We start from the raw sequence: 27319 nt of genomic DNA, 5'->3' as shown, positions 1-27319 counted from the left end.
GTCCTCCTTACACGAGGCATCACAACAACGTTTCACCGGGCAACGCCGGTCAACTGCTGTTTGTGTATGAGAAATCGGTTGGAAACTTTTCTCATGTCAGCACGTTGTGGGTGTCGCCACCGGCGCCAACCTTGTGTGAATGCTCTGGTTAAATTTCGTGTCTGTAGCACGTCATCTTCGTGGTGTAGCAATTTTAATGGGCAGTAGTATAAGTTACATATAAGTTTTGATCATTCACTGCATTTATTTGAAATACGAAAACATATTTTGTTTAGTTTGTTCAGCTCCAAAAATTATTTTAACACAAAATATTCATAACCCACACAATACGTAACAAAGCTGTAATTTATTAATATTATGTATAATATGGAATCTTATTATAAATACAATCCCACTCGATCTCCGTGTCGTATGACGAACAATCATTACACAACACACTTATCCAACATGTTCTTTACAGACAAACTTGTGACACCCATCACATTGTTAATTGACATTCTTGTCCTTTGCTCTTCGGCAGGAATCACACCGTTTTCTTTTCAGATTTGGAACATCGGCTTCCTAGTTATCGTGTTGTTTTTCCTTTAGAAGAACCTTGAAGTCCGCCCTTATCAGTCCATCACCTCCTCCCCCTTTCTCTATCCTACTTTCCCTCCCTCTCTCTCACTCTGACTTGTCTCCTCCTACCCCCTCTCTTCCGGCTTGTTTGTCCATTTCCTCCCACCTGTCTCTCCATCTCCTCTTCCCCCCCCCCCCTGTCTCTGACCTTGAGCTTATCTGGAGTAAAGGTTTTCCTCATATATATATATATATATATATATATATATATATGTGTGTGTGTGTGTGTGTGTGTGTGTGTGAAATAGGTACCTGAAAACACGCTTGTATTAGAAATACAACATTGTGTCAAAATCTCAAATCAGTGAGGCAATAAATTTTGGAGATACACCATTTTGAACAAATGAACATTTACATTTTTATTTATTTAGATACAATACAGCTTATGTGTCTTGTAATTTTAACTTAATTCCCTTGTTATTTTTATTGTTTTAAAATTATTTGGACTTAGATACAAAAATTTTATATTATTTCCTCAACTATTGAGTTACAGAGCATGACTTTTGCATATAGCATATATCCAGTGAACCATATAACATAGTTTCTCTACCATGCAATTTTAACTTCACTCCCTTTTCATATTCATAAATTGTACGTTTCTTGGATTTAGGTACAAGCATTTTAAGAGTTGTGGCCTTAAATTTTTTCAGCAGGTTTATAACATGGCTTGCTCATATGAAGCCTTTAACTATAGACTATCCTAGGCCTGTTGGCCCATAATGCGAACGCATATCACTGTATGACTGTAGATAATGACGACATTTTTCAGTGTATATTCACCTCTCTTTTACGATTGAATTGTAGGTCATCTTAAAAGCAGTAACATCTTACTTATGCACCACTGTTAAATGGATACATTAATGATCACATTTATTATTGAATTTGGTTCTCCTAATATATTTTGGTCGCATGTTTTATTTAATAAACCTTGTCTCTTTGTTACGAACAGCTCTCCTCTTTCTAAGGTAGCCAAAAGACCTAAAATATATGTTAAGTGACCTGACAGCCTAAGGAGTCCTGATACAATTTGTCTAGGGTCTTATTGATGAAATCTACGGCTGTTCCTGAGACTACTACATAAAATTAGATAAATAACAGACCACACTTATATATAATCCTGTCTGCAGCATTGAATAACTTATTGTACATTAAGACTTGGTGTCATTTTACTCCTCTTCACATAAATTTTACCCAATACTGCTTTGCTGCTACTTTTTCTGTCCTTGTTCTTATCAATCTTAAGCAACATTTAGATCTTCCTGACCATGTCTATCACTGGGCAGGACCATACAGTAGTTAAGCCAGTAGAGTTACATTCGACAGGTCCATGGTTCAGATTTCCCTACCGTCATCCAGAGCTTTGTTTTCCTGGTTCCTGTAAACACCGTAAGATAAATATGGAAGTGGTTCTTTAGGAAAGAGCATTGTCAGTTTCCTCCCTCAGCTTCCCTCAATCCTGTCTTGAGTTCCGTCTGTAATGACCTTGTTGTGGGCGAGACATTGAAACTTAATCTCCCTTCTCCATCGCTTCTCTCTTCTGGTTGATCCTGTCAGTCAATTAACATTGCATACCAAGACGAACATTTTGCATGATAGGGGCACAGCAACACATCACCCAAGGAATATCAGTTGTTGAAACGCTGGATGTTTTATCACCATGTTGCTGTTGACTGCCCAAAGTAAAATGTTTGTTCATTGAACAGTTTCAATAAAATTACGCACGTTCGATGTACGTCACTGAAATGGCATCACATTTAAAAGCACTGCTATCAGTGACTAACTGCCCCAGATAGATTAGATAAGGTCTACATCTTCATATTTTCGACATTAATTGGAACGTACTCTACACAACGAAAACATCCCATAAACTATCTAAATTAAGTAATATGTGAAATTAATACAAAAACACACACATGATTAAAATGTCGACCCTCCATCATCAATATGTACACAGGATGAAGAGACTGCCATATCCATACTGCATCGCTGGCCTGGATGAACGTGCTGGACAGACTTTACATGGCATTACCCAACCCAGGAACACTGTGAATGCTAACTGTTGTCTCCAGATTTTAACCTAAATAATGTTTATTTAGTCTTTTCTGTCACAGCTGCATATAATCTGTAATGGTGGGTAGTTCTGAATGCTTGCATTAATTTTGAAAGCATTACCCACCTCTCTAATATTTGACTGAACATACTTCCATTGGAACATTTGAGAAACTTTTTCAAACACTATGTCAACATAAGAAAAACTTACATATTCAAACTAAAATTCTGAAACATCTTTTAACTGATTTGTAGCCATTTGTCATGCAAACCCTTGTGATACCGTAGTTTGACTCAAAATTACTCGATGACAACGATTAACTTTGGCAGGTAGACTTAAAATTTGTTTATGTGTTTCAGAAAGAAACATACTGCATAAGAATTAAAGGATCACTTTTAGAAACCCTATAATTATCTCCCATTGCGACGCAAACATATGAAATTTGGCGAAAAAGTTATCACAACCTTCATCTGTAATGGTGAAAAAACTTAGAGACTTGGGACATCACCCTCGGTCTTGACAACGTTTCAAACAGTAAGGTGTCGACACATGCGAAAGAAAGTCCAGAGCTCAGAAGTTCATGCGACGTGTAAAGCGGATGAATGATGTCATATTGGCACAATTCTGCCTAACGCCCCTGTGGAGGTGTCAGACGATAGGAAGGTCATCACAGTCCCTCTTGCGCTGGCGTAAGCTGTCACCAGCACACCAGGCTGCAAAGAGGTTGCGGGAAGATCGATAGTAGGCGCAAGCAACGTGCCTGTCAAGAGAAAGGACAAAAACCGACTCGAAGGCAAAGTGCCGCCAACGCCCTGTCGACCGCCAATATTTATGTGGCCACTGCGGTCTGGAGAGTCCAGTCAGTCATCCAGTGAGTCAACGAGTCGAGTCACCAGTCGAGGCCCAGTGGGAGTCGCAGTCGCAGTTAGCTCAGCCTATAGCTCACTATCTGTCAGTACCTAGTGACCAGAGTAGTGCTCATAGCGGGACTTGTACTTCACCAGCAGTGAGGCTAACGTGGATTATTACGGAAGAGCTTGTACCACAACACCTGGACTATTTTAAGTTAAGTAGCTCTCTGTTTGTGTTAATAAAGAACCCTGTTAATACAAGCGAGCAGTTGTGTTATAGAAAGAGGATACAGGCCACCAAACAACATCCTCTCTTATGCTTCCCATGGACCAAGCCTACAGTGACAACGAGGCGACACAAAACTTCTTACCCACATTTAAACCTTTCTTTTAACATCTTTACGATGGAAGTCAGAGCTGCAACGCCCAGCGTTTCTTATGAGTGACCGAGGAAAACATTTCAGACACAACCGCCGCTCAGAATCGACACCAAAAGGGCTCAGGCATACATGGAACCGCCCCTTTCCATGGGGCATGGATTCCCACACATTTCGCGGTCCCAAACGTCAGTTCATAGTCTGATAAGTAACAGCACTACGTTGTTGACATCCTTTGACGCTGCAGACACCCTCGGCCGCTCCAACGCTTCTCTAAGAAAATTGTGGTGCTGCATCTCTGCCGAACGTGATTGTGTCTCTTTGTAGTACAGTGCGACCACATTTTTGCTCTCGTATACATATCACAACCTAGTGACCACTCAAAACCCTTTGACAAAATCTGAAAGTAATCTGTAGCAGCAAGTGGTGCATATGCATTTTCAGACCTCCTGTTTCGCGACCTCCTGCAGCGTGATCACGGAGAGAGGTGAGAGCGCTTTGACACTCACACATGCTTGAATACAATGACAAAGGGTCCCTCTAAGACCGCCCTCAGTGTGGCAAGACCCTCTGTGGCACCCACTTATGTAACACCATAACTGTAGTGCTCTACTGATTGATTTTGCTTTTGTTTCATTTAATGTTACATCGTTGAGCTTCTGTAAATATGTTTGATTGAATCGATAACACAAAATTGTATACTCCTTTCTTTGTAAAAGCTTTGGATGTCATGGTTTGATTCTATGCAATGTACTATATCTGTCATTTAAATTCTTTGTCCCAATTCGAGGGAGACAAAACTTACTGTATATATTTGGAATTTGTTTAAATAATTTTGTTTAGAACTACCTATATGTGCAAATGATATGTTTTGTTTAAAATGTTTATTTGTTGTTGTGTAAACTGTTGACCTTCACTTAGGGTTCTTAATTAGTTTGTATGAAAGAGGTGTAGTGGTTCCCCTCCGGAACGGAATTGTGCAGCGCGCGTAAATTGTGGTTGGCACAGGTAGAAAAGGTGGAACCAAGAGTCAGTCGGGGACGAGCTACCAAACTGTGCACTGCCATGTAAAAGTCGTATATTGTGCTGTGTTCCGAGAGAAGATTTTTCTGCTACTTTCCAATGCCTCGGATGGATGGATAAATAGCTGGAACGATTCTGGAATTGGTATCCATCATCGCCACCAAGAAGGGACAGAGTCCAGCAAATCTGCCTGCAAATCGACCTACCAACATGCAGATGCCACCACATTGCGCAATCATTATAACGGAAACTATAAGAATGTACAGTGGAGGATCAGCTTATTGGATGTGTTAGCGTGCTCAAATATGAGGTAATTTATAACTGAATTTATGTACCTATCTTGATTTTTTCCTTATCACTACACCTCTCAGGTTCCTCTCCATTTGAACTATGATTACCGAGTGTCCTAGTTTGTGAAAAAAATTAAAGCCTCCCAGTGATGGAAACAGTCAAATTTAAAGTTTTTTTGGAGTGTTAAAGTCACCTATTTAATCATTTGCTTGAAAGTAGAAGACTGTGGTAATAAAGACAATTTGCTGTTTCTTTTAAAGATTAAAAATTCTTAAAACTGAGGCTTATAAAGTTTTGCTTAGTTAATGATCATAGTGCTGCCTGTAATAAAATTTAAAAGGTGAGTCAGTTTCTTGCAAATTTATCAACATTGTGTCTCACTGCAGTAAAAGTCGTGAATAGCAGTTGTGGAAAGTTATATACTCATACTTGCTAAGCACTTGTTTCTTTTGGGTTTTGAAAGTGCATATTAATAGTGTAATAAGATCCACAGGTTATCCTTTACCACTATTTATGAAAACAATAATTTCTTTATTGAAAAGACAGTGAGAAGTAACCTGTTAGTGAATTCCATTTAACTTTCATTTTAAATAGTAAAGCATTTAACTGAGAGAGACTTAACCTCTGACTAGTTCATAATTTTGCCGTGAACTACATTTATAGTTTTATGTCAACTAGGAAAGTGTTTGAAAAATAATATTTAACCTATGTTCAGTTTATGATTCTGCAGTGAATATTAATAGTAATGTTATAAAACTTATTCGGTTTGAATAAGCCCTGAAAGTAATAGTGTGTTCCGTTATCTGTAATGTTTATGCAAATAGTCTGTCCTGCTCTGTCAGCTTCCAATCTTAACTGTGAACATATGCAGGTGTCAGAATTGATTGCACTGCTTTGTGGTAAAGTATAGGTTGTGTTTGTCCGTTAAAATTACTCATACCCACTTTCTTAAACAAGGACGTTAATCTTTCTCGTGCCTAATTAGGCTGGCGACCGTTTTCATTATTCTTTAAACAGTGTAGCTAGGTAAAACATTATTTGTTACTGTCTGAACGTTTATGTAATTCTGACTTTCACTTCCGATAAGCCTCCTCCGTTAGGTACAACACAGTCAACATTACAAAATTCGTCTCAGAGGGTAACACTGCTCTGTTGCGTTATACCATAATTGCTTTAATAAGATAGTTATTTTACGACCTGCCTCCAACTTTAAGGTTATGGTACAGCAGTAGCAGACGGTAGTGTTATACGTGGCTTTTCTGTGACAGGACTATTTGTTCTGTTGGGGCATAGTACGTAATAAGCCAAAACTTGGTATTTGATTATAAAAGCTATGTAAATACTGTTGCAGTGTTATACTTACCTTTATCGAGAACTTCAAAATTGAACTTGTCCAGAGACAATCTGTGAAGCAGTCCTAGGTAAGCAGACGACCTCTTGACACTCCACCAATCAAAGTCGTCTGCCTTCAGGCGCCTGGGTCAAATTCACAGTAGGTACATTTAGTAGGTTTTGGCTCACTTTCTAGAAAAAAATAAAAATAAAAAATCATGAAAATGACAATTTTTTATTTTTTTATTAAAAAGTTCCCAAAAACCTGCAAAAATGTACCTATTGTCCCAATAATCCAGTTCTGGCTCACTTATTTTATTATAAAAATTATAATAAAATAAAATATACGAGGGCTGTTCAGAAAGTAAGCTCCGATTGATCGCGAAATGGAAACGACTATGATAATCCGATAAAGCTTTGCACAAATGTGTTGGGCAGTGTCTCTAGTATGACCCTAGATAGCATCACGTCACTCCTCTCATTTCTGAGCTCACAGTGATCGCGTAAAGTTGTCTAGAGAATAGTGTCTCCCGCCAAGTACGAGGACCTGGTGAGAAATTTCGCCTGAAGCTATACAGCCAACATTACATAACTGTCGTGCAGTTTCTTCTACAAGGCAATATTCTCAGCCGCATTCTGAAGGGGCAATGAAGATGCTCCTGCATCGTTTTCAATTGGAAATGTTTGACTACCCACAATACAGCCCGTAATTGACTCCCCCTGCGTTTCATTTCTGCTCACATGAACCGCTGGCTATGAATACAACATTTTGGCACAGAAAACGAGCTGTAGGCCAGCGTAGAGAATTGGCGGAAAGCACTGGCGGCTGTCTTTTATGATGAGGGTATTGGAAAGTTGGTACAACGCTACGACAAATGTCTTAGTCAGTACGGCAACTACGTAGAGAAGTAGCTGGATGGTGTAGCTAGCTGTTAAAAATAAAACATTTCTAATTTTCACTGTGGTTCCCATTTCGCGATCAATCGGAGCTTACTTTCTGAACAGCCCTCGTATATGATATATTTTACTCAACATTTACCTGATATTTCGCTAAATTTTTGTTCTTTAGCGAACATAAGACTGTTATGAACTGAAGTTTTTAGATGTTTTTTAGTGCATGCTTGACTGCACTTCTTCCACATTCACATGTAACTTTAACTTTTTGTCTTCACTTGCCACATTCCTTATATATATTATATCTATCTTTTCGATGTTAATGCTTATAAAATTCATTAATATTTTTTTACCATACACTGGCTATACCCCTTAGTTCGTGTATTTAATGATTATAAATATTATTCGGAAAAATAAAATTTTTAATTAGAAAAAAGTAGCGGAAACTGAGTAGCTGAAAGCATAATTATGTGATAATCTTACCTATATGAAGATTTCCATGGGTGGGGGGACATGCATCCCCCATGGAATAATACAGATTGAAGATGTATATAATTGTCTACTGCATAGACCCACTTAAAATTTTTAAACTAGAAGTTATAGGTCTTGAAATTCATTACTATTATTTTTAAGTTTCTTGATTAATTTGTAATTGAGCTTAACCTTTCCATCAGAAAACTGAACATTCCAGTCAGTTACTTATTTCAAATATCTGTCTAGCAAATTAATCTTAAACTCATTACTGAGCATAATAAAAATTTTCCACCATATCTAGTGCTTAAACATTCACAGGCAGTAATGTACTACAAAAAACTTACCTGTATTTCATTAATATTTTTAAACAAATTAGAACTGTTAGCTATATATATATATATATATATATATATATATATATATATATATATATATATATATATACACTCCTGGAAATTGAAATAAGAACACCGTGAATTCATTGTCCCAGGAAGGGGAAACTTTATTGACACATTCCTGGGGTCAGATACATCACATGATCACACTGACAGAACCACAGGCACATAGACACAGGCAACAGAGCATGCACAATGTCGGCACTAGTACAGTGTATATCCACCTTTCGCAGCAATGCAGGCTGCTATTCTCCCATGGAGACGATCGTAGAGATGCTGGATGTAGTCCTGTGGAACGGCTTGCCATGCCATTTCCACCTGGCGCCTCAGTTGGACCAGCGTTCGTGCTGGACGTGCAGACCGCGTGAGACGACGCTTCATCCAGTCCCAAACATGCTCAATGGGGGACAGATCCGGAGATCTTGCTGGCCAGGGTAGTTGACTTACACCTTCTAGAGCACGTTGGGTGGCACGGGATACATGCGGACGTGCATTGTCCTGTTGGAACAGCAAGTTCCCTTGCCGGTCTAGGAATGGTAGAACGATGGGTTCGATGACGGTTTGGATGTACCGTGCTCTATTCAGTGTCCCCTCGACGATCACCAGTGGTGTACGGCCAGTGTAGGAGATCGCTCCCCACACCATGATGCCGGGTGTTGGCCCTGTGTGCCTCGGTCGTATGCAGTCCTGATTGTGGCGCTCACCTGCACGGCGCCAAACACGCATACGACCATCATTGGCACCAAGGCAGAAGCGACTCTCATCGCTGAAGACGACACGTCTCCACTCGTCCCTCCATTCACGCCTGTCGCGACACCACTGGAGGCGGGCTGCACGATGTTGGGGCGTGAGCGGAAGACGACCTAACGGTGTGCGGGACCGTAGCCCAGCTTCATGGAGACGGTTGCGAATGGTCCTCGCCGATACCCCAGGAGCAACAGTGTCCCTAATTTGCTGGGAAGTGGCGGTGCGGTCCCCTACGCACTGCGTAGGATCCTACGGTCTTGGCGTGCATCCGTGCGTCGCTGCGGTCCGGTCCCAGGTCGACGGGCACGTGCACCTTCCGCCGACCACTGGCGACAACATCGATGTACTGTGGAGACCTCACGCCCCACGTGTTGAGCAATTCGGCGGTACGTCCACCCGGCCTCCCGCATGCCCACTATACGCCCTCGCTCAAAGTCCGTCAACTGCACATACGGTTCACGTCCACGCTGTCGCGGCATGCTACCAGTGTTGAAGACTGCGATGGAGCTCCGTATGCCACGGCAAACTGGCTGACACTGACGGCGGCGGTGCACAAATGCTGCGCAGCTAGCGCCATTCGACGGCCAACACCGCGGTTCCTGCTGTGTCCGCTGTGCCGTGCGTGTGATCATTGCTTGTACAGCCCTCTCGCAGTGTCCGGAGCAAGTATGGTGGGTCTGACACACCGGTGTCAATGTGTTCTTTTTTCCATTTCCAGGAGTGTATATATATATACACTCCTGAAAATGGAAAAAAGAACACATTGACACCGGTGTGTCAGACCCACCATACTTGCTCCGGACACTGCGAGAGGGCTGTACAAGCAATGATCACACGCACGGCACAGCAGAGAGACACCAGGAACCGCGGTGTTGGCCGTCGAATGGCGCTAGCTGCGCAGCATTTGTGCACCGCCGCCGTCAGTGTCAGCTAGTTTGCCGTGGCATACGGAGCTCCATCGCAGTCTTTAACACTGGTAGCATGCCGCGACAGCGTGGACGTGAACCGTATGTGCAGTTGACGGACTTTGAGCGAGGGCGCATAGTGGGCATGCGGGAGGCCGGGTGGATGTAACGCCGAATTGCTCAACATGTGGGGTCTCCACAGTACATCGATGTTGTCGCCAGTGGTCGGCGGAAGGTGCACGTGCCTGTCGACCTGGGACCGGACCGCAGCGACGCACGGATGCACGCCAAGACCGTAGGATCCTACGCAGTGCCGTAGGGGACCGCACCGCCACTTCCCAGCAAATTAGGGACACTGTTGCTCCTGGGGTATCGGCGAGGACCATTCGCAACCGTCTCCATGAAGCTGGGCTACGGTCCCGCACACCGTTAGGCCGTCTTCCGCTCACGCCCCAACATCGTGCAGCCCGCCTCCAGTGGTGTCGCGACAGGTGTGAATGGAGGGACGAATGGAGACGTGTCGTCTTCAGCGATGAGAGTCGCTTCTGCCTTGGTGCCAATGATGGTCGTATGCGTGTTTGGCGCCGTGCAGGTGAGCGCCACAATCAGGACTGCATACGACCGAGGCACACATGGCCAACACCTGGCATCATGGTGTGGGGAGCGATCTCCTACACTGGCCGTACACCACTGGTGATCGTCGAGGGGACACTGAATAGTGCACGGTACATCCAAACCGTCATCGAACCCATCTTTCTACCATTCCTAGACCGGCAAGGGAACTTGCTGTTCCAACAGGACAATGCACGTCCGCATGTATCCCGTGCCACCCAACGTGCTCTAGAAGGTGTAAGTCAACTACCCTGGCCAGCAAGATCTCCGGATCTGTCCCCCATTGAGAATGTTTGGGACTGGATGAAGCGTCGTCTCACGCGGTCTGCACGTCCAGCACGAACGCTGGTCCAACTGAGGCGCCAGGTGGAAATGGCATGGCAAGCCGTTCCACAGGACTACATCCAGCATCTCTACGATCGTCTCGCATTGCTGCGAAAGGTGGATATACACTGTACTAGTGCCGACATTGTGCATGCTCTGTTGCCTGTGTCTATGTGCCTGTGGTTCTGTCAGTGTGATCATGTGATGTATCTGACCCCAGGAATGTGTCAATAAAGTTTCCCCTTCCTGGGACAATGAATTCACGGTATTCTTATTTCAATTTCCAGGAGTGTATATATATATTTATTTTTTCTATATAAATGAACAACTCAGGAAACAATAACCACAAAACCTTATGGGTATTTCTGTTGGACAGCTAATAAGAAGATATGTAATGATATTAAATTATATTATTTATCAACTTTAAAAACTAATGACCAGAGTTCCATATGAACAATACAGTGATTACGAAGAACACAGTGACAACGAAGGATACAGTGATCAAGGACATAGTGATGAATGATATGGGAAGGATATAATTATGGGGAATGTTGAGTCTTGCCTACTCGTTTCTTATAGGGAGCCTAAACGATGCTGCATTCTCGGAATGCTACACAACAGTTCAAGCAAATAACATTGGTAGTTTTATTTTTATAAAGCAGAATGACAATACTTAACTTGTATTTAAAAAGTTGTCACAAGCAAGAGGTGACATGTGAACAGTAAATGATCTTCGCTGTTGACAAAGTCCAAGTAAGCACTTGATACAGATCACTACTATCTGTTCTGTGAGTGCCAGTCTACAACCATGCACCACTGTCTGTATATGGAGTCCAAATGGTTCACATGGCTCTGAGCACTATGGGACTTAACTTCTGAGGTCATCAGTTCCCTAGACTTAGAACTACTTAAACCTAACTAACCTAAGGACATCACACACATCCATGCTCGAGGCAGGATTCGAACCTGCGACCGTAGTGGTCGCGCGGTTCCAGACTATAGCGCCTAGAACCGCTCGTCCATCCTGGCTGGCTGTTTTGTTGTCAACTTAATAAGCATCATTTTTGCTCTCAAACCATAAAACTCGTATTTGGAAGTGTGTGGTTGGTATCTGAAAAATGACATCAATACATGTAAATCTCAGTGTAGAGCAACAGAACTATGTGAAAAATTAATTTTGAGTTCACACTACATGATGTGAAATCCAGACTATCCAGTTTTTTAAACAATTCATCTGTGACAAAGTAATCCATTTTCAGTGAGATTTACGTATTCCAAGTGACTGCAAAACAAAAATGGCTCCAATTAAAAATGTTGGCTCTGAAAATTACTTGCAATTATAGAACAAAACGATATTTTGAAATAGTAAATTTCTGCTCCATATTCAGCCATATGCAATGATCTAGCAATTAGAAACTACATAGTTTCAATCTTACTAAAAAACTGAATTACCTTAAAAATTTCCTTTTTGACATTCTTCTGTTGATATAATCTCGTTTGCTTTCCTCAAGACACATTAGCACAAAATCGTTATTAAATAATGCTGCCTCCACAACATGGCAGGCCAGATTCCATCCTTTTCAAGCCAAGTGAAGGACCATGATGTACCACATTTTTACAATATTTGCAAAAATAATACTGCCAAACCAATGGGCTCATGAATTGCACACACATCAAAATAAGTTTTGCATCACCCCAGTTCCCCGAACGCCTGAAGATCGACGTCGGCTATGGATATTGAATCACAAACACAGTCACTTTGACTATTCAGAATTGTCACTAAACCCACCGAAAGGTGTGAACAACCATGCATGAGCAGCGCCTATTAGACGGAGGGGTCCGACAGACGATCAGTTCCAGTCATTCCATCAGGAAGGAGGTACACGGTTCGTGTTGTCTGTAGTTCAACCGCGCCTAGACGTTGAATACTGCAGTTCGATCGCGTCCGCATTGTTAGTTTTTGCCAGGAAGGACTCTCAACAAGGGAAGTGTCCAGGAGTCTCGGAGTGAACCAAAGCGATGTTGTTCGGATATGGAGGAGATACAGAGAGACAGTGTCGTCGTAACTGCCGTCTGCTTCACGTCTGCTGTGCAGCGAGCTACCTTAATTTAAGTATTAACTGTATTTTTCTTACTTGTCACTTCTTCTTCCGTGTGTTTTTGCTTTTAGGAAGCTTTAATTGTCGAGTGCTAGTAATAGTGTTCCATAGATTTCGTGTTTGTTTTGAATACAGTCAGAGAGAGTCCCGTTAGTCAGCCATAGTGCCAGTAGTGCTAGTGTTTGTTTTCAATACAGTCCAGAGACAGATAGTGCTACTTTCATTGTTTTCTACAAGAAGAGGCTAGCAACCACAGTTTAGTCAACAATCGGCTGCCTTTAGTGATTTAGCAGTCTAGTTAAAAGTTGATTAATTCTCTACGGTAAATTGATTTCTTAGGATGGATAGGATGTGTGACTGCTGTGTGCGGACGCAGAAGGAGTTGGCCACTGTTCGCGAACAGCTGAACGTGTTGATGGCCGCGGTCAGCCGTCTTCAGGCTGCTGCCTCGAAGTGTAGCGGCAGTGGGGAGTCTGGTGCGTCGCATGGTACCCCCCAGGTGTTACATGCTTCACCCACTGTCCCTGCTGTCGAGACATCTTCGCGGGTACCGGGCGCGGTTGGACCACCCTCTCCCCAAGGGTAGTGGCGTGTTCAGCGGCGTTCGCGGCGCAAGAGGCGGAGGGTAAATGTGGAGGCTGGCCGTGTGGCATCGCCCGCTCTGCCTGTGAGTGGACATATGGCCGCTCCTTCAGCAAGGTCTGAGCAGGCACACGGGGGAGGGGTTTATTATTTATTGGGAGCTTCAACGTTAGGCGGGTGATGGAGCCCCTTAGGGAAATAGCGGAAAGGTCGGGGAAGAAGGCCAGTGTTCACTCTGTCTGCTCGCCGGGGGGTTTCATACGAGATGTGGAGGAGGCCCTGCCGGCGGCGATAGAGCGCACTGGGTGCACCCGACTGCAAATTGTTGCTCATGTCGGCACCAATGACTCCTGCCGTCTGGGTTCAGAGGTCATCCTCAGTTCGTACAGGCGGTTGGCGGAATTGGTGAAGGCGGAAAGCCTCGCTCGCAGGGTGGAATCTGAGCTAACTATTTGTAGTATCGTTCCCAGAACCGATCGCGGTCCTCTGGTTTGGAGCCGAGTGGAAGGCTTAAACCAGAGGCTCAGGCGATTCTGCGGAGATCTGGGGTGCAAATTTCTCGTCCCCCACTATCGGGTAGAGAAATGTAGGGTCCCCCTGAATAGGTCAGGCGTACACTACACGCCGGAAGCGGCTACAAGGGTAGCGGAGTACGTGTGGAGTGCACATCGGGGTTTTTTAGGTTAGAGAATTCCCTCCATAGGCCCGACAAAACGCCTCCTGAGACGCGGCAAGGTAGGAGTAGGCAAAATGCAACAGGGAATAACAATATTAATGTGCTAATAGTAAACTGCAGGAGCGTCTATAGAAAGGTCCCAGAACTGCTCTCATTAATAAACAGTCACAACGCCCATATAGTACTAGGGGCAGAAAGATGGCTGAAACCAGACGTAAACAGTAATGAAATCCTAAACTCAGATTGGAATGTATACCGCAGAGACAGGCTGCACAGTGAAGGGGGAGGCGTGTTTATAGCGATAAGAAGTGCAATAGTATCGAAGGAAATTGACGGAGATCCGAAATGTGAAATACTTTGGGTGAAGCTCACGGTTAAAGCAGGCTCAGACATGGTAATTGTATGTCTCTATAGGCCCCCTGGCTCAGCAGCTGTTGTGGCTGAGCACCTGAAGGATAATTTGGAAAATATTTCGAGTAGATTTCCCCACCATGTTATAGTTCTGGGTGGAGATTTTAATTTGCCGTATGTAGACTGGGGGACTCAAACGTTCATAACGGGTGACAGGGACAAAGAATACAGTGAAATTTTTTTAAGTGCTTTATCTGAAAACTGCCTTGAGCAGTTAAACAGAGAACCGACTCGTGGCGATAACATATTAGACCTTCTGGTGACAAACAGACCCGAACTATTTGAAACAGTTAACGCAGAACAGGGAATCAGCGACCATAAAGCAGTTACTGCATCGATGATTTTAGCCGTAAATAGAAATATTAAAAAAGGTAGGAAGATTTTTCTGTTTAGCAAAAGTGACAAAAAGCAGATTACAGAGTACCTGACGGCTCAACACAAAAGTTTTGTCTCAAGTACAGATAGTGTTGAGGATCAGTGGACAAAGTTCAAAACCATCGTACAATATGCGTTAGATGAGTATGTGCCAAGCAAGATCGTAAGAGAAGGAAAAGAGCCACCGTGGTATAACAACCGAGTTAGAAAACTGCTGCGGAAGCAAAGGGAACTTCACAGCAAACATAAACATAGCCAAAGCCTTGCAGACAAACAAAAATTACGCGAAGCGAAATGTAGTGTGAGGAGGGCTATGCGAGAGGCGTTTAATGAATTCGAAAGTAAAGTTCTATATACTGACTTGGCAGAAAATCCTAAGAAATTTTGGTCTTATGTCTAAGTGGTAGGTGGATCAAAACAAAATGTCCAGACACTCTGTGATCAAATTGGTACTGAAACAGAGGATGACAGACTAAAGGCCGAAATACTAAATGTCTTTTTCCAAAGCTGTTTCACAGAGGAAGACTGCACTGTAGTTCCTTCTCTAGATTGTCGCACAGATGACAAAATGGTAGATATCGAAATAGACGACAGAGGGATAGAGAAACAATTAAAATCGCTCAAAAGAGGAAAGGCCGCTGGACCTGATGGGATACCAGTTCGATTTTACACAGAGCACGCGAAGGAACTTGCCCCCCTTCTTGCAGCGGTGTACCGTAGGTCTCTAGAAGAGCGTAGAGTTCCAAAGGATTCGCAAAAGGGCACAGGTCATCCCCGTTTTCAAGAAGGGACGTCGAAAAGATGTGCAGAACTATAGACCTATATCTCTAACGTCGATCAGTTGTAGAATTTTGGAACACGTATTATGTTCGAGTATAATGACTTTTCTGGAGACTAGAAATCTACTCTGTAGGAATCAGCATGGGTTTCTAAAAAGACGATCGTGTGAAACCCAGCTCGCGCTATTCGTCCACGAGACTCAGAGGGCCATAGACACGGGTTCCCAGGTAGATGCCGTGTTTCTTGACTTCCGCAAGGCGTTCGATACAGTCCCCCACAGTCGTTTAATGAACAAAGTAAGAGCATATGGACTATCAGACCAATTGTGTGATTGGATTGAAGAGTTCCTAGATAACAGAAATCAGCATGTCATTCTCAATGGAGAGAAGACTTCCGAAGTAAGAGTGATTTCAGGTGTACCGCAGGGGAGTGTCATAGGACAGTTGCTATTCACAATATACATAAATGACCTTGTGGATGACATCGGAAGTTCACTGAGGCTTTTTGCAGATGACGCTGTGGTGTATCGAGAGGTTGTAACAATGGAAAATTGTACTGAAATGCAGGAGGATCAGCAGCGAATTGACGCATGGTGCAGGGAATGGCAATTCAATCTCAATGTAGACAAGTGTAATGTGTTGCGAATACATAGAAAGATAGATCCCTTATCATTTAGCTACAAAATAGCAGGTCAGCAACTGGAAGCAGTTAATTCCATAAATTATCTGGGAGTACGCATTAGGAGTGATTTAAAATGGAATGATCATATAAAGTTGATCTTCGGTAAAGCAGATGCCAGATTGAGATTCATTGGAAGAATTCTAAGGAAATGAAATCCGGAAACAAAGGAAGTAGGTTACAGTACGCTTGTTCGCCCACTGCTTGAATGCTGCTCAGCAGTGTGGGATCCGTACCAGATAGGGTTGATAGAAGAGGTAGAGAAGATCCAACGGAGAGCAGCGCGCTTCGTTACAGGATCATTTAGTAATCGCGAAAGTCCGCAGCTCGTGGTCGTGCGGTAGCGTTCTCGCTTCCCACGCCCGGGTTCCCGGGTTCGATTCCCGGCGGGGTCAGAGATTTTCTCTGCCTCGTGATGACTGGGTGTTGTGTGATGTCCTTAGGTTAGTTATGTTTAGGTAGTTCTAAGTTCTAGGGGACTGATGGCCATAGATGTTAAGTCCCATAGTGCTCAGAGCCATTTGAACCAAAAGTAATCGCGAAAGCGTTACGGAGATGGTACATAAACTCCAGTGGAAGACTCTGCAGGAGAGACGCTCAGTAGCTCGGTACGGGCTTTTGTTAAAGTTTCGAGAACATACCGTCTTCGAGGGGTCAAGCAGCATATTGCTGCCTCCTACGTATACCTCGCGAATAGACCATGAGGATAAAATCAGAGAGATTAGAGCCCACACAGAAGCATACCGACAATCCTTCTTTCCACGAACAATACGAGACTGGAATAGAAGGGAGAACCGATAGAGGTACTCAGGGTACCCTCCGCCACACACCGTCAGGTGGCTTGCGGAGTATGTATGTAGATGTACAGGGTGTTTCAAAAATGACCGGTATATTTGAAACGGCAATAAAAACTAAACGAGCAGCGATAGAAATACACCGTTTGTTGCAATATGCTTGGGACAACAGTACATTTTCAGGCGGACAAACTTTCGAAATTACAGTAGTTACAATTTTCAACAACAGATGGCGCTGCAAGTGATGTGAAAGATATAGAAGACAACGCAGTCTGTGGGTGCGCCATTCTGTACGTCGTCTTTCTGCTGTAAGCGTGTGCTGTTCACAACGTGCAAGTGTGCTGTAGACAACATGGTTTATTCCTTAGAACAGAGGATTTTTCTGGTGTTGGAATTCCACCGCGTAGAACACAGTGTTGTTGCAACAAGACGAAGTTTTCAACGGAGGTTTAATGTAACCAAAGGACCGAAAAGCGATACAATAAAGGATCTGTTTGAAAAATTTCAACGGACTGGGAACGTGACGGATGAACATGCTGGAAAGGTAGGGCGACCGCATATGGCAACCACAGAGGGCAACGCGCAGCTAGTGCAGCAGGTGATCCAACAGCGGCCTCGGGTTTCCGTTCGCCGTGTTGCAGCTGCGGTCCAAATGACGCCAACGTCCACGTATCGTCTCATGCGCCAGAGTTTACACCTCTATCCATACAAAATTCAAACGCGGCAACCCCTCAGCGCCGCTACCAATGCTGCATGAGAGACATTCGCTAACGATATAGTGCACAGGATTGATGACGGCGATATGCATGTGGGCAGCATTTGGTTTACTGACGAAGCTTATTTTTACCTGGACGGCTTCGTCAATAAACAGAACTGGCGCATATGGGGAACCGAAAAGCCCCATGTTGCGGTCCCATCGTCCCTGCATCCTCAAAAAGTACTGGTCTGGGCCGCCATTTCTTCCAAAGGAATCATTGGCCCATTTTTCAGATCCGAAACGATTACTGCATCACGCTATCTGGACATTCTTCGTGAATTTGTGGCGGTACAAACTGCCTTAGACGACACTGCGAACACCTCGTGGTTTATGCAAGATGGTGCCCGGCCACATCGCACGGCCGACGTCTTTAATTTCCTGAATGAATATTTCGATGATCGTGTGATTGCTTTGGGATATCCGAAACATACAGGAGGCGGCGTGGATTGGCCTCCCTATTCGCCAGACATGAACCCCTGTGACTTCTTTCTGTGGGGACACTTGAAAGACCAGGTGTACCGCCAGAATCCAGAAACAATTGAACAGCTGAAGCAGTACATCTCATCTGCATGTGAAGCCATTCCGCCAGACACATTGTCAAAGGTTTCGGGTAATGTCATTCAGAGACTACGCCATATTATTGCTACGCATGGTGGATATGTGGAAAATATCGTACTATAGAGTTTCCCAGACCGCAGCGCCATCTGTTGTTGAAAATTGTAACTACTGTAATTTCGAAAGTTTGTCTGCCTGAAAATGTACTGTTGTCCCAAGCATATTGCAACAAACGGTGTATTTCTATCGCTGCTCGTGTAGTTTTTATTGCCGTTTCAAATATACCGGTCATTTTTGAAACACCCTGTAGATGTAGAACTGTCGATGACATGCCTCGCTCAGGCCACCCAAGGGCTACTACTGAAATGGATGACCGCTACCTACGGATTATGGCTCGGAGAAACCCTGATAGCAACGCCACAATGTCGAATAATACTTTTCGTGCAACCACAGGACGTCGTGTTGCGACTCAAACTGTGCGCAATAGACTGCATGATGCGCTACTTCACTCCCTACGTCAATGGCGAGGCATCACGTTCTCTTCACCAATGAGTGTCGCATATGCCTTCAACCAGACAATCGTCAGTTTGGGGGCAAACTGGTCAGGCTGTACGCCTTAGACACACTGTCCAGCGAGTGTAGCGAGGTAGAGGTTCCCTGCTGTTTTGGAGTGGCATTACGTGGGGCCGACGTACGCCGGTGCTGGCCACGGAAGGCGCCGTAACGACTGTACGATACGTGAATGCTATCCTCCGTCCGATAGTTCAACCATATCGGCAGCATATTGGCGAGGCATTCGTCTTCATGGATGACAATACGCGCCATCATCGTGGACATCTTGTGAATGACATCCTTCAGGATCGCTCGACTAGAGTGGCCAGCATGTTCTCCAGACATGAATCCTATCGTACATGCCTGGTATAGATAGGTAAGGGCTTTTTATGGACGACATGACCCACCAACCAGTCTCAGTGATCTACGCCGAATCGCCATTGAGGAGTGAGACAATCTGGACCAACAGTGCCTTGATGAACTTGTGGATAGTATGCCACGACAAATACAGGCATGCATCAATGCAACAGGACGTGCTACTGGGTATCAGAGGTACCAGTGTGTACAGCAATCTGGATTACCACCTCTGAAGGTCGCGCTGTGTGGTGGTACATCATGCAATGTGTGGTTTTCATTAGCAATAAAAAGGGTGGCAATGATGTTTATGTTGATCTCTATTCCAGTTTTCGGTACAGGTTTCGGAACTCTCGGAACCGAGGTGACGAAAAACTTTTTTTGATGTGTGTATTATGAGAGAGGGACTGAATATCACGAATGCTCAAGGAAATATGAAGCAGATGGGAACATTGCTGTTTGCATAGGCAAGTGATTCGAGACTGATCACAATGAAAAATTAGGTTCCGTTTCATTTTGAACATGGAGCAAATCGAGAATTTATCCTGCCTAACCATGACTTCGATAAACGATCACCTTCTACAGGAACATAACCAAATACGCTTACATAGCATTCCTTAAGCGAAGAACATATAGCGATCTCACTGAACAAGTGTGAAACAGCATGGTGAGAAACTGCAGACAGTATTCATATTCGAACAGAACAAGACTGGGCCTCAGAGTGAAATTATAATTAACTCAATACCATTAGCTGCTGACGGGCGTGATATAGATCAACGGGGACAGTTGAAAAAGTGTGCCCCAACCGGGACTCGAACCCGGGATCTCCTGCTTACATGGCAGACGCTCTATCCACCTGAGCCACCGAGGGCACAGAGGATAATGCGACTGCAGGGATTTACCGCCGTCACGCTCCCCGTGAGACCCACATTCTCCACTTACAGTCCACACACTACATTCGTAGTTCCTCTGCCATTATACCCATTACTCGCAGCAGACAATCCACCGAATCCTATAAGAGATCAGGCAAATCGTGTGCATCCGCACTGCAGAAGGTCATCTGCCGGTTAGCCTTAAACGATATGAAGATGGCATCTGTTCTTTCGGACATGCCATCTTCGTATAGAGCCCCAGAGTGGTTTCGCCTCGCATTGCGCTACGAACCAACTAAAAATTCGCGGCGACGCACCTAAACTGGCTCATGCTAGTCAAAGTACTTAACCGACCGATACGTCACGTGCAGCTAGTGCAGAGATGCGGCATGCTTTCAGTGGTGGCTGCGACAAAGAGCATAAATACATTGATGAGCCAAAGCATTTCGACCACTGCCCACCGCAAGATTATATGCTTCTTGGTGTTTCTGAGCGCACGTGACGCGGTAAGAGGAGTATATGAGCGGAGCAAAAATGAACAGGGAATCATTACAGCGAGGGTAAGTGGCGCAAATGCGGAAATCCGCCGACCTGAGCGACTTTGACGAAAGTCAGAGTGTTGTGGCCCAGTGCCTGGGAGCGGGCACCTCTAAAAGGCGAAACTGATCGACTGATCGCGTGCTACTGTCGTGAGCATCTATGGAAAGTGGTTGAAGAACGCTGAAACCTCAAGTAGCCGACAAGAAGTTGGACGTCCACACCTCATCACAGAACGTAGGGATCGGTAGCTTGCTCTCTCTATAGAGCAGTATAGGCGGCGATCTGTGGCAGATCTGACGACAGAGTACAGTGTTGGGGCAGGCACAAGTTTTTTGGAGCATACAGTTCAGCACACAGCGTTGAATATGATGTTCCGCCTCAGAGGATCCTACGTGTTCTCATGTTGACCCAGCGACATCGTCAATTATGACTACATTTGGTGCAGGATGCTAGAGATTGGACAGCGGGTCAATAGAATCTTGTCGCCTGTTCGGATGAATTCCGTTTATTGTTAAACCAGGTCGATGAACGTGTCCATATACGCCGTCATCCAGTCGAATGGCTGCTCGAAAAGATTCAGCGCGTCACGGACGCAGGCCGTTGGGAGCAGTATTATGTTATGGGGGAAATTCACATAGGCTTACATGGGATCTGAAGTAGTAATCGATGGTACCACGACTGCTGTGTACTACGTGAACATTACTAGGGACCGCCTGTAAACCCTTATGCTTGATGTCTTTCTCAACAGCGATGGCATCTTCCATCAGGATAACTATCCGTGCCACAAGACCAAAATCGTGCTGAAATCGCTTGAGGAACATGTCTTGGCCATCAAATTCGGCTTACCTGAACTGATGAAACCTAACTGGGACGCTATCGAGCACCATCTCCGTGCCCACAAACCGCCTGTAAATTACAGCAAGTGAGTTCAAAAATGGTTCAAATGGCTCTGAGCACTATGGGACTTAACATCTGAGGTCATCAGTCCCCTAGAACTTAGAACTACTTAAACCTAACTAACCTAAGTACATCACATACATCCATGACCGAGGCAGGCTTCGAACCTGCGGCCGCAGTGGTCGCGCGGTTCCAGACTGAAGCGCCTAGAACCGCTCGGCCACCACGGCCGGCAGGAAGTGTGTGACCTGGTCATTGGCATTTGGTGCCACAAACCTCTGGATATCTATCGAGTACTTGACGGATTCCACGTCACGCAGAATCACTTCTGAATTACGTTCCAGAAGTGGATCAACACGCTGTTAAGTAGGTGGTCATAATGTTTCGTCTCATCAGTGTAACTACCGAGCGAGAATTTGGATGCACAGAACAAGAATTCTGTCCGAAACATCTCCTGCAGCTCAAGTCACGTGTTTTTGGGATGGCGCATTTTAGCCTATATAGCGTATTTTGAGTTTTATTACTTCGCTGCTATAGATAGATAACCTGCAGAAGTACATTGAATCTTTGTATACGTGTTTTATAGACATCTTAACAATTTGATACCTGGAAATGAAGTTACCTTAAAATTGTGAAGATCAAGAGTACTGTGGTTTTTCGCGATAGTATCGCAGTTCGGATTCCATTTTATTAACTATTTTCTCGGTTACGAGGATGTGTGACATCCAACAACATTTTTGTACGTTGTCTATTGCACATATTCATATTCTCGAACGTTTGTTCTGGTTACTTACGTTATAATGAAACAGTATAGGGCGCCGAAACGTCACAAAAAACACTTTTGGAACTATGAAATTGTTAAAGTAAATCAGATAATCACATCATCCGTTTGTCCTTTATTATTTTCAATTTTTGACTAATTGTTCATCTTTCGGGAAACTAGAACACAAAAATGACATAATGTCGGAAACTCTCTCATGTAGAAATACTTAGATGCACACAATGGTTTGAGACCTGTATAAATTGGAAAAAAATTAATCAGACTGTCAGGTATAAATTTTATCTGCATATGAACATAACTCGAATTTGTATACACTGGCTCGAATTTTAGTCAGATACACTTGCAAACTCATCTAGCACTTGTCTGTTAAGTACGGTATATGATCAAAAAATTGCAGATATTAGCTCTACAGTACAAGGCTTTGTAACACCACAGTCTAACGCAATAATATCATGTCCCGATACAACGTTTTATATCAATATGACATTTACAATCATGCATTTGTTGTACATACATATAAAGAGTCACTGGTCTTCCTTTCACATACTCCTCTCTTCATCCTTGTCAACAATAATACTGCACCATAACTGTTACTAATGCTCAAACGTGCAGAAACGTAATAAAAATGAATATATGCAATATTTACGTTTCGCTATTACAGCGAAATGCAGACAAGCAGCATCGTCTCAAAATCACGTTATTACCCTGGTTTGATATTGAGAAAATGCGCTATAGGCTATGCTCACTCCATAGGTAAATTGGGTAAATAAAAGTGGCCCAGAGAACGGCGATCCATTTCACAAAGAGATACAGCAGAGGAAAGAAAATACAATACTAATCTAACAACAGCAGATGTTGACAGTGTCCATCATTCATCTCTTGGTACATTTGGAGCCTGGTCAGCAAGTTGCCGAAGGCGGATCGAAGTTGGACTGTTGGAACTGCCGCAGATTCATCCGAAATGTTTTGGTGCAGTTCTTGAAGACTATGAGGACTGTGGTGTTACACCTCAGACTTGAGGGCTCCCCACACAAAGTAACCGCACATTGGTGGATGAGGTGACCCAGGTGACCAGCTAGGGCCGCGACCAGACTATGCTAACAACCCTGTCAAGGCGTGAAGATTGTAAATGTGCTCCAAAGTTCGGCAGGCTATATGGACGGCTACTCCATCCTTGGAAGTAGTGGTAGGTCTTTTTCTTCTCCCCAATTGGTGTCCACTTGACCGGGCCGCTTTTATTTGCTCCAACCTGCATATACTCTATAGGCTGTGTGCCTAAGAGTACTTGGCTCTTTGGAGAAGACGGAAGCAGTAACGAATTTCATGTTAATGAAACGAGTCGATGCAAACAAGCTGACACGTTTCGACCTCTAATGCTCTGGCAGCTATACACGGTGGACTACATAACGGCATTGGTGTTGGAAGAGCCAGATGTCCACCTCTAAACGGAGAGCTGAATCTTCGGCGAAGCTAGTCAGTTGTGAGCAGAGTAGGTGACAAGGGGATGGACGTTCATGCCTCATCGCACAATGACGAGGCTGGATCATAGCTTAATACTGACCTTAGTGGCAGACTGAAAAGCCCCAATCCGCTGCTCATTCTTCCTAGGTCAGTTTCCATGTCCATAACTTGAAATAGGATCCTGTTAGAGTGACGTTCGTTTCACGGCTTCCTTCGCCAACTGGTCGACCTTGTGATTGCAAACCAAACCTATATAAGCTTCCGCCCACAGAAAGGAGATTCTCATACTTTTTCACTTATTATGCAATTATTCGTATACTTTCCAGGATTTGGGTACTCATTTTACTGTCCCAGTACAAAACATTATAAAACGAGCTTTAAGTCTGATACACTGTTAGGTTACGAAAACGCACAAGGATCCAGGCTGTGCATCGAGCTGGTTCCCATCTCTCGCTTGCTGCGCTGTAGTCTGTTCATAATTACTTTATTGTTGACATTTCTCCAGGACCATACCGAGGCACGGTATAGGGTTGCCACGTCCCGGTCAGGTCACACGCGTGAAGTTTACATTTCGTTCAACCTGCTCGAACTCGCAAACTACTCAGAGCACAAACATGGTATCAGGAGCAATGCGTGCTGGAAGAGTTGTTCTATGTTTCCGTTTTAGTTTTATTTACGGTAGCAAATTATGAAGACGATATAGTGACAGTTTACAATATGCCTTTCCTCACACCGGGTTTTTGACCTGAGGGAAATCCTTTCGTAAGTGGAGTTAGATAAACATTTTATGCGAACGAAATCTTAAGAATATATCACATTTTCGCCTAATCCAAACCATAAGTATGTCGGAATTTTCAAAAGCGAAATAATTAAATGTTATGTCCAATGTGCCCCTCGCGCGTCAAGTAAAAAGCCGTCACCCGTAGGTTTCGTTACGAGAAGTAGATCATTAGGTGTATAATTAACGTATTACCAAGTTTTCTGACACGCCTACTTCTTTCTGACATAACAAAAAATTATGGGTGTTTATCGTGGTGAGATAACTTCTCTTAAACAGACAAAGTAGTATTGGCAGGAAGAACAGAAGCGATGCAGAAAACAACACCTCAGCACTGCAGGAACTGTATTGGAAACAGTGATATTGATTTTGTGAATACCTGAGATAAACTCCATGTGAATTTAGTTGCTGATAATGGTCCGCTTACTAAAATATCAAAACTGGCAAAGAGAACAACGTCGAACTTTTCGACTCACTACTATCGATGAACTCGCTCCCGACATTGTTCAGAAACACGCACAAAGTAACAGTAAAAAAAAAAAAAAAAAACTGAAAAAACGTCAGTCATATGTTTTGTGACATGTTGTGTGAAAATAAGAAATAAAATAGAACAGACATTTACGCACCTCATTTGCTGTACACGATATCGTGCAGTATTCAAATCCGCGTCAAATATTTCTTTACCTATCGTACTTCTTAGTTTTCGGTAAAGCATTTCACGAACCATTTGACTGATTTTATCATTCTTTTTATTTTCAAACTTTGTTCAGAGAGCATGAGCTTATTGGCAACTCATTTGTTTTCTTGGCGTCACCTGTTTTCAAAATGCGCTGAATGTAGTACTCAATGTAAAGGTAATCACTTTGACCGTTAATTATCAACCAAAGGTAATATTTATTTTTATACCTAACTTGTTTCCCAATTATCTGCTGGTCTCGAAATATCGTAAATTTAGTTCTTAATTCGAAGGAAGCCTTTTAAAAATCAAATATCATACCAATGCAACTTTCTCTACGCAAAATAGCTATGTCTTGAAGATATGAACTTTTTTCAGTTCATTTAAACAGCTAGCAGCAGTTGTTCGTAAAATATTTCACTTTTCCCTCAAATCAATAATTAAGTGTTCTTGAATTACTTTCAGGCAATTGCATATTCTTTTTAGCAGAACTAGATCTAACGATGGTCAATTTGATATGCCATTTGTCCAATTCTGACTCTTAGTTTGGATACGAAACTTCGAACAAAAATTCATTGTGTAATTTTCTCTCAAATCAGTAATTAAGTTTTCCTTGGTTACTGGGATTACTTTAATGCAAATAAATATTTTTGCCGAATGTAGACCTCACACTGTTCAATTTTATAGCCCATTTGTTCATTACCCACTTTTCGTTTAGCTGTGAAAATTCGGACAAAAATTTTCCTTCAACTCTCTAATAATTTTGTTTCTTAATCACCATGCCTACTTTCAAGCAAATAAATCCTTTTTCGTAAGACTAGACGTTACAACGGTCAGTTTGATTCCACGTTTGTCCATTTCCGACTTTTCGTTTGGCTACGAAAATTCGAAATCAGACTTCAAGTCCTTATAGAGAGGTATGCAAGCATTATGAATACAATTGTTGGAAGGAATTTAAAATTTCGTCATATCTTGACAATCTTACACATTTATACAAAAAAATTGTAAAAATTTTTATAGGCTGGTTTTATTTGAATTTGTATTAGAAAGACAGGGTTTTTCCCCTGTGTGGCCAAGTAGTTCTTAAATATTTTATTTATTGATAAGCACTTTCTGCCATTGTCTCTTGAGAATTTAAATATAATATTTACATTGGCCACGGATCTGTGTGGTGCTGTTTAAACGTGCATCGAAATGGTTACGGCACCTAGCATGACCGAGTCTTACTGCCAGCACACACAGTTGCACTGGCCATTGCTTTTACTGAACTTAAACAGTTAGGGTCAAACTGTACAATTAATAGTGCTACCTTTTTTTTCCACATTTCGGTAACAATAGTCTTTGATGTCTGCTTCAAACTCTCACGTTTTTGTATCAAAATTGTATTCCTTGATCAAAAAGTGTTTGTGGTCTTGAATATTGTTAAGGTAGGACCGACGATTGTATAAGACATTTCCATTTCTGTAAAAATTTAAAAAAACGAAAACGTCCCAAAATTTGTGTGTATATTATCATTACAATTTTTTTTCAATTCACTTGGCTGAAGAACGGAGAATTGTACCGCTGACAGCCCACCGCTGCTTGTATGGGGCGAGTGGGATGAAATAACAACAAGGAAAAAATGTAAAAAACTTGTAACATAACATCTGTTACTTTGTCTGCTCGTAATACATCATAATATGATGGGTTAAACCCCGAAATGGATCATGACAGTTATAAACAAATTCGAAGAACACCAACGACTGTTTTCAAGCAACCTCGCTGTTTTTCTTTTCTTTTCTTTTCTTTTCAGATTCCTTCAATAATTG

At 43.1% G+C, this 27319-nt stretch overlaps 1 non-coding gene across 1 annotated transcript; it reads right to left on the bottom strand.

The window, feature by feature from the left end:
* Positions 1-20303: 20303 nt before the first annotated feature.
* Trnat-ugu (transfer RNA threonine (anticodon UGU)) lies at positions 20304-20378 on the bottom strand. Its single transcript has one exon. It is a non-coding gene; the product is annotated as a tRNA-Thr (tRNA).
* Positions 20379-27319: the final 6941 nt, after the last annotated feature.

The sequence above is a fragment of the Schistocerca cancellata genome, chromosome 3, assembly GCF_023864275.1.
Source record: "Schistocerca cancellata isolate TAMUIC-IGC-003103 chromosome 3, iqSchCanc2.1, whole genome shotgun sequence".
NCBI classification, from domain to species: domain Eukaryota; kingdom Metazoa; phylum Arthropoda; class Insecta; order Orthoptera; family Acrididae; genus Schistocerca; species Schistocerca cancellata.
Note: the sequence above shows the minus strand (reverse complement) of the source record. Positions and strands in the feature narration are given on the sequence as shown.